This window comes from Lathyrus oleraceus, chromosome 7, assembly GCF_024323335.1.
Source record: "Lathyrus oleraceus cultivar Zhongwan6 chromosome 7, CAAS_Psat_ZW6_1.0, whole genome shotgun sequence".
Classification (NCBI taxonomy): Eukaryota; Viridiplantae; Streptophyta; class Magnoliopsida; order Fabales; family Fabaceae; genus Lathyrus; species Lathyrus oleraceus.
In genome coordinates, this window is record NC_066585.1 from 426,073,074 (window position 1) to 426,080,874 (window position 7,801).

The following is a 7,801-nucleotide window of genomic DNA, read 5'->3' on the forward strand; positions in this document are numbered from 1 at the left end:
TGAAAGGAATTTGGATGTGGCGGGTTGAGAAAAGATAGGTTTAATTGGTTTTGATCGCACAGGGGCGAGAAGTTAGGTATGATTTGTTTGAATATGTTTTAGAATTAAAGAAGACTATTAAAACAGGGAGCTCTACCACAATTTTCAAATAATTGGAGACTGGGGATGGTCTAAATTCGACCAATCTTTTTTTTTCTATAAGAGAACCAATTGAATTCAATTAATTATTGTATTTTAATATGGAAGATGGTCATTTAGACATAAAGCTTTACAATATTGCCCAAATATTCAGGGAAGGGGAAAGTCAACACCATCCTTCCTTTTTTCATCCATTTTGTTTGTAAAAAAACACTGATGTCAAATACACCTGAAAAAAATCTAAGCGAAAGTCAGAAACTTGAACAGACACAGTATTACAACTTACACCCAAAGTGATACAATTGCATTAAAAATCTCAAAATCATTTTTTGAATATTTTATAATAATAATAAAAAGGTTTAAAGTGATTTGTAATGTGTTAGAAAATGAGTGAATATCTAAATTTAGAGGAACTATGAACGGGCTCCATGATTAACTGTACAAGATCACACAAAAAGTAATATGAGCTTGGAACACCAGCTACTTGATATATGAAGAGAAATTTCATAAAGGCAAATGTGTAGTAACACTTTAGTCTCAAATACACATTGCATATTAAGCACCGGAACATAAAACACATACACCAAAAATTAAATATCCATAACTTCATGCATAAACCTTAACTAAACAATTAAAGAATGCTAAAATGAGTCAGAAACCACACGGTATCAGCATATTGGATCACTTGGCAAAAAGTCATTATACCCATCACCCAAATTATAATGTAAACAAATAATGTATTCATTCATGTTATTCAACCATCAACTTAATAAGAGTTTCTATAAAAAAGAAATGGGATAACTCCTTGAAAATGAAAATATGATGTTAACGGATACTGTATTCATTCATATTATTCAACCATAACTTAATAAGAGTTTCTATACAAAAAAAAGAAATGGGATAACTTGAAAATGAAAATATGAACCAAATTAATCAGTTAGTTTTCTCTAAAGAGAACCATCACAAAATATGTCCAGGTTCAATCATCACCACATCCATTTATCAATAAAAGAAGTTATTTGAAAAAAACCTTAACAACACAGATCATACATTAAACATCATATATTAGATTAACATAATGTCTAACAATAAAAAAAAGTTAAGGCAGTCTCTCTTTTAAACCTTGAAAAAACTTTAAGTATAAAAAATATACATTCCCTTTGCATAACCGACTCCCGAACCCGATTTGATTGCGATGACCATTTCTTTTTGTTTTTCATGGATTTTATAGATATTTTCCCTTTCCCTCTTTGGTAATAAATAAAATTCGATGGTGACTCTGTTTTGTTTATATTTTGAGTGTTCCTTACGCTCGGTTATTTTTCACGTTGCGACAGCTGGTGACTCTGCTGGAGAATTTTCTCCTAAGCGAGTCCACCCTAGTTTAGTTTGTTTTGTCTTTTAGTGTTTGCTTTTATCTATTTTTTTCTTCTATTTGCTTTATCTTTATTTTTCTTTAACGTATGTATTTCCAATTGTTGTATTATTGTCATATGGTATTGTTAGCTCAAATTTTTGACGGCTACTTCAAATTACCAAAATTGGAAAGCATGTACAGTTGGTTTCGACTAAGAAGTGATTCGACCAACTGAGGGTAGACCGGCTTAGCTGATTGGATAAAGATTAAGCTTATAGCTGAAATTTCAGAGCAGTTCCTTAGGGAGCAGTTAGAAAACGGTTTCGATCAGAGATTTGAAATTTAAATAAATGAGGGAAGATTACCTTTATTAGAAACCGCGAGGATACACGTGGAAATAGAGTGAGCGAACATACGCATGCAGGGCGCCACGTGTATGAACGTGATTGAAGAACCATCAGAGCGGTTATTTCGACCCAGTATAAATATAAGGTCTTAGTGTTAGAAAAATGTGTGTCAAATTATGTACAAAACCTACAAATTTACTAAGTATTCTTGTGAAGAAGAACTGTAAAATGCAGAATGTACGTTGTCTACACCATTGTTTAATCATTTCAAAGCATTATAAAGTTATCTTTACTTTCACTTCAGAAACGTCTTTCCTTGTTCTTTACTCTCAAACACTTTATTTCTTACTTCGTCATTTACAAGTTTAGAGATCCTTAGTTCCTTTCCTTACCTTGAACTTTTACCTTACAGTCTTAAAGATTCCAACGCTTACAAACCATTTTGATTATTCTCAACCTTTTTACAATTCCCGTCATTTACTTCTTCTTTAATAGTTCTAAATACTGATTTAAGATTGTTCTTTTGTTCAAGTCACTCTTTTGTCTTCAGTTTTTATTTAATGCTTTGATTCGACGTTTAGTTCGATCATTTATTAACGTTACGTTTACGAGAAATTTAGCACATGTCCTAGGATCAATCTGATCGATCCTGTGAGTGACCAAATTTAGAAATTTGGAAGATCAGCGGTTGTTTACCATTTTTCAAGGTAAACAAATTGGCATGCCTAGTGGGACTAGTGCTAACGTTCTGTTTGATTGCTAAGTTTTGTTTGAGAAAAGAATCGTTGTATGCTTTTAAGAAGTGGTAAAATTGCCATAAACGACGAACAAAGAATAGGGAGAGAATCACTGACGGGGATGGCGAATATGAATCCGCCAAAAACTCAGAATTCTCAAAACCCATCAACTAGTAGCATAGTGCCTTCTTCTTCTTCGGTGGGGGAAAATACGGGCATGACGCATGCGTCCAAAATAGTTTCGTCTATGGTGAGTTTGATGCCTATGCATTCGATCTCTCACTCTGAACCAATTCTGACTTATGTTGGACTTAGGGGACCTCCCTACACTCCTTCACTGGTTAGGGACATTCCAAATAGGTTGTTGGTACCCCCTGGTTTTTCAATACCATTTAGCGGTCGAGAACAGACGTATGGAATGCCAACTTTAATGATGGCCAATCTACAAAATATGGGTTCTACTTTTTCGGAACCAACGACTAACATAAATTCACCAGTACAAGGGTCCGGGATAAACGTGGGTCAAACCAATCAGGCGTTAGGTTTAAGACATCCAGTACAACTAGCCACTCTTACCAATAATTCTACGGCGACATGGAGGAAACAGATGGACGAAAGCAATCATGAAATGGTCCAGATGTTAACTCAAACTTTGGCCACTGTGCTAAATCCTTTGATTCAGAATACAACTCAGTCGAATCAACAAATGACAGCACAAATGGCTCGAATGTCTGAGTTTCTTGGTATACCTCAGCACCAGCGTCCCCTGCCCAAGGATTAGGTAAGAGAGAATCAAGAGCCCACGCTTGAGGAGGACCTCACCATTAACCAGATCCCACAAAATCAAGGGGGAATAGTAGTACCTCCTAGGATCGAACCACATTTACCCAGGGAACCAAGGGTGTTAATGGTAAAGAGGAATCAAAATGCTGATGATATCATACGGCAAGTTCGACATGATGATGTGGCATCGGATAATAATCTAGCAGCTATAGTCGAGAGAATTATGGTTCGAAATGGGGTGAATTTTGGTCTTAGAAGACCAAATTATACATCACCTTTGGCATAATATGTCTTACCGGCAAATGCACCCCTGAGGACCAACATCCCCAAATTCACCAAGTTTGTCGGGGATACTACTGAGCCTACTGTCGAACACGTGGCGAGATATCTAATTGAAGCTGGAGATATGTCAAATAATGGGAATCTTCGGATGAAATTTTTTCCAAGTTCTCTTACCAAGAATGCTTTTACATGGTTCACAACTTTGCCCCAGAATTTAATCCATTCATGGAACCAGCTAGAAAGAATGTTCCATGAACAATTCTACATGGGGCAAACAAAGATAAGTTTGAAAGAGTTAGCTAGTGTCAGACGAAAATTCACTGAGCCAACTGACGACTTGAAGGAGAATTGCGGTCCAAAATGCAACGGAAATTAAAATTTTCTCCTTTAGAGATCCTTACGAATGGTCATGATCAGTGATAGAATATTTACCTCTTGTGATGATCGAAACCTTTGGTGCAGATCTCTTGTGACGAACAAAACCTTTGATGCAGACCCACGAAACGATCACGAACGTTGAACGATGACAACGTCTCTACTCAGTCCACACGAACGGTTTCCTTCAATCTCAGTGCTAGCTGGTACGAATGAAGGCTTTGAGTGAGAGAGAGAGAGAGTGAGAGAGAAAACGAAAATAATGCAATCGCCAATAATGCTTCTGCACAAGGGTTCTATTTATAGAACCACTTGTGTGGGCTTCAAGCTAAAAGCCCACTTAAGTGTATTTTGGCCCATATCTTATAATATGCCCAAAATCACTTAAGCCCATGGTACCTTACCATATTTCGTATTCTACTCAAGCACACCGTACGTTACGATGTTCTATAATCCACTTAAGGGCACCGTACCTTACGGTATTCCTTAGTTACTCTATCTCTCATCAATCCGTCCTTTGTGTGTGACCCTGTAGGTTTTCGTGACGTTGGCAATTATATAAAATCACGCATTTAACATAATAAACAGTGAGCGGTATCTAGCAACACATCACTGCTACCCAAGACACGAAAATGTCAAGTGATCTGACAATTCCTTCTGTGATAATACTTATGTGTATAATTACCCTTTTGCCCTTATGTCTATATTGAACACAAGGCATAGACCGTGTCATCCTTGTTCAGTTTAATATTGGGCCCATAGACATTTATCCTGTTACGCAGGATGGGCAAATTCCATCTAGGACACTCATGTCCCTCAGCATGCTTTGTGGAGTACCCATCAACTGTCTTTATGGTTATCCAGTTACGGACAATGTTGGATCAGCAATAAAGCACTCGACTCTACATCTAGGATCCATAGTGGTTTCAGGTCGAAGAGTGGAATACACTATTATCACCATGAGAATAACTTATGACACTTTGCATAACTTTCTATATAGTATTCTCATAGCGGGTCAATCCGATATAAATATTACTCCTAATATTCATACCTATGTTTAAGACTTGATAACTCTTTATCCATGATCCATGAGATGTGATCATCAGTCTACAAACATAATAGTCTTAATGCTTTAATGTTATCCCACTTCACACTAAAGCTCGACTACGGATACTTTAGGAATAGTGTCCTTATGTTTAATGTGTTCTCATGATTAAGTCACACTTAATACATTAAACGGACTATCTATTCCAGGGACTTTATTAATCAACCATAATAAAGAGAATGCCTTTTATTATTCGATACAAGTACCAAAATGTATTGGCCTCTAGGGCTTACACCAACAATCTCCAACTAGCACTAGAGCCAATCAGGCATACCCCGTATGCCCATTGATCTAGTATGGCCATCATGCTTCTGCTGCGCAAGAGGCTTTGTCAGTGGGTCAGCTATATTGTCAAGTGTAGGTACTCTGCATATTTTCACATCTCCTCTATCTATTATCTCTCGAATGAGATGATAACGCCTAAGTATGTGTTTGGATCGTTGGTGAGATCTAGGCTCCTTGGCTTGTGCGATAGCACCATTGTTATCACAGTAGAGACCAATGGGATCCACAATGCTAGGAACTATGCCAAGTTCACTAATGAACTTTTTGATCCAAACAGCTTCCTTTGCTGCACTTGAGGCAGCAATATACTCGGCCTCGGTTGTAGAATCAGCAACTGTATCTTGCTTTGAACTTTTCCAGCTCACAGCGCCACCGTTTAAGCAAAACACATAACCATATTGCGATCTAAAGTCATCCTTATCTGTCTGGAAGCTAGCATCGGTGTATCCAATTACAGCCAACTCTTCCTGACCTCCATATATCAAGAATGAGTCCTTAGTCCTTCTTAAATACTTAAGGATATTCTTGACAGCTACCCAGTGAGCATCACCAGGATCAGATTGGTACCTACTCGTTGCACTCAAAGCATACGAGACATCTGGTCGAGTACATAACATGGCATACATGATAGATCCTATTGCAGATGCATATGGAATCTTATTCATGCGATCCCTTTCTTCCTTAGTTAAAGGGGATTGTGTTTTTGATAGACACAGGCCATGTTGCATAGGTATGAATCCTTTCTTGGAATCATGCATATTAAAGCGTCTCAACACTTTGTCTATGTATGTACTCTGACTTAGGCCAAGCAGTTTTTGTGATCTATCTCTATAGATTCTGATTCCTAATATATAGGCTGCTTCACCTAGGTCCTTCATAGATAAGCATTTCCCCACCCAAGACTTTGCTTGTTGCAGGGTAGGGATATCGTTTCCAATAAGTAATATAATACCAGGAATACGATCATGCTCCCACTAACCTTCTTGTAGACACAAGGCTCATCTTCGTTCTTGATGAATCCATATTGTTTTACTGTTTCATCAAAACGAAGATTCCATGAGTAGGTCACAAGCTCATCTTGATCCATGAGTAATACATCACCTTGATCAGATATCCATATATCTCAGGTAGGTGACGTATCCTGTCTGACCTACGCTGGTCTTGTTCTACTTGAGCAGGTTGCTCTTACACAACTTCTTGTGTTTCCTGCTCTAATTCCTCCATAGGTGTATCTATGCTTTGTGACTCCTGAATTTCTTCAAGCTCTACTTTCCTCCCACTGGTTCCTTTGGAAATAAAATTCCTTTTCTAGGAAAACTCCAGTTCGAGCGACAAACACTTTGCCCTCAGAAGGATTGTAGAAGTAATACCCTCTTGTTTCTTTAGGATACCCCACAAATAAGCATTTGTCAGATTTGGGCTCAAGCTTAGTTGAAATTTGTCGTTTCACATAAACCTCGCAACCCCAAATCTTTATGTAAGACATATGTGGTTTCTTACCACTCCATATCTCATATGGTGTCTTATTAACCTTTTGGACGGAACATGGTTAAGTGTGTAAGCTGTAGTCAATAGTGCATGTCCGCAAATGGAGTTTGGAAGATCAACGTGACTCATCATGGATTTAACTCATTAGGTTTCATCCTTTTAGTATTAATGTTATAAGTTGGCATTATGAGATCAAGGACATATAGTCAATTGCTCACTTGTGCAGTAGCATAGAATATATCATTCAAATAAATTGAGCAACAATTGTTCTTTATTATAAATGAAAAACCAAACTTGTCCAAACAAGAAATGGAAATAATATTCCTGCTAATTGCAGATACATAATAACAGTTCTCTAACTGAATTATAAAACCACTAGGTAAAGTTAATAAGATCCTACGGCTAAAGTAGCAACCTTTGCTCCATTGCCAACTCGTAGGTCAACTTCACCTTTTGCCAAATCTCTACTCCCTTTCAGCCCCTACACATTTGTACAAGTGTGAGAACCGCATCCAATATCTAATACCCATGATGCAGAAGTAGATGAATTAATAACAAAAATACCTGAAGTTGAAGTCTCTACTCCATTCTTCGTATCTTCCAGGTACTTTGGGCAGTTTCTCTTCCAGTGTCCGGTCTTACCGCAATGGAAGCAGGTGTCTGCCTTTGCTATGCCTCCACTAGGCGTCAAAGCAGCAACGGTGGGTCTGGGTTTGGCAACTTCCTTGCCTTTCCCTTTATCACCCTGCTTGGTGGGCCTTTTGTTCTGTCTCTTTCCATTTCCGATCATCAGAATGGACTTCCCTTTTGACTTCAGATTCTGCTCGGCAGTTCTTAACATGGCGAGCAGTTCAGGAAGAGATTTGTCCATATCAATCATATTGAAATTTAGGACAAATTGACT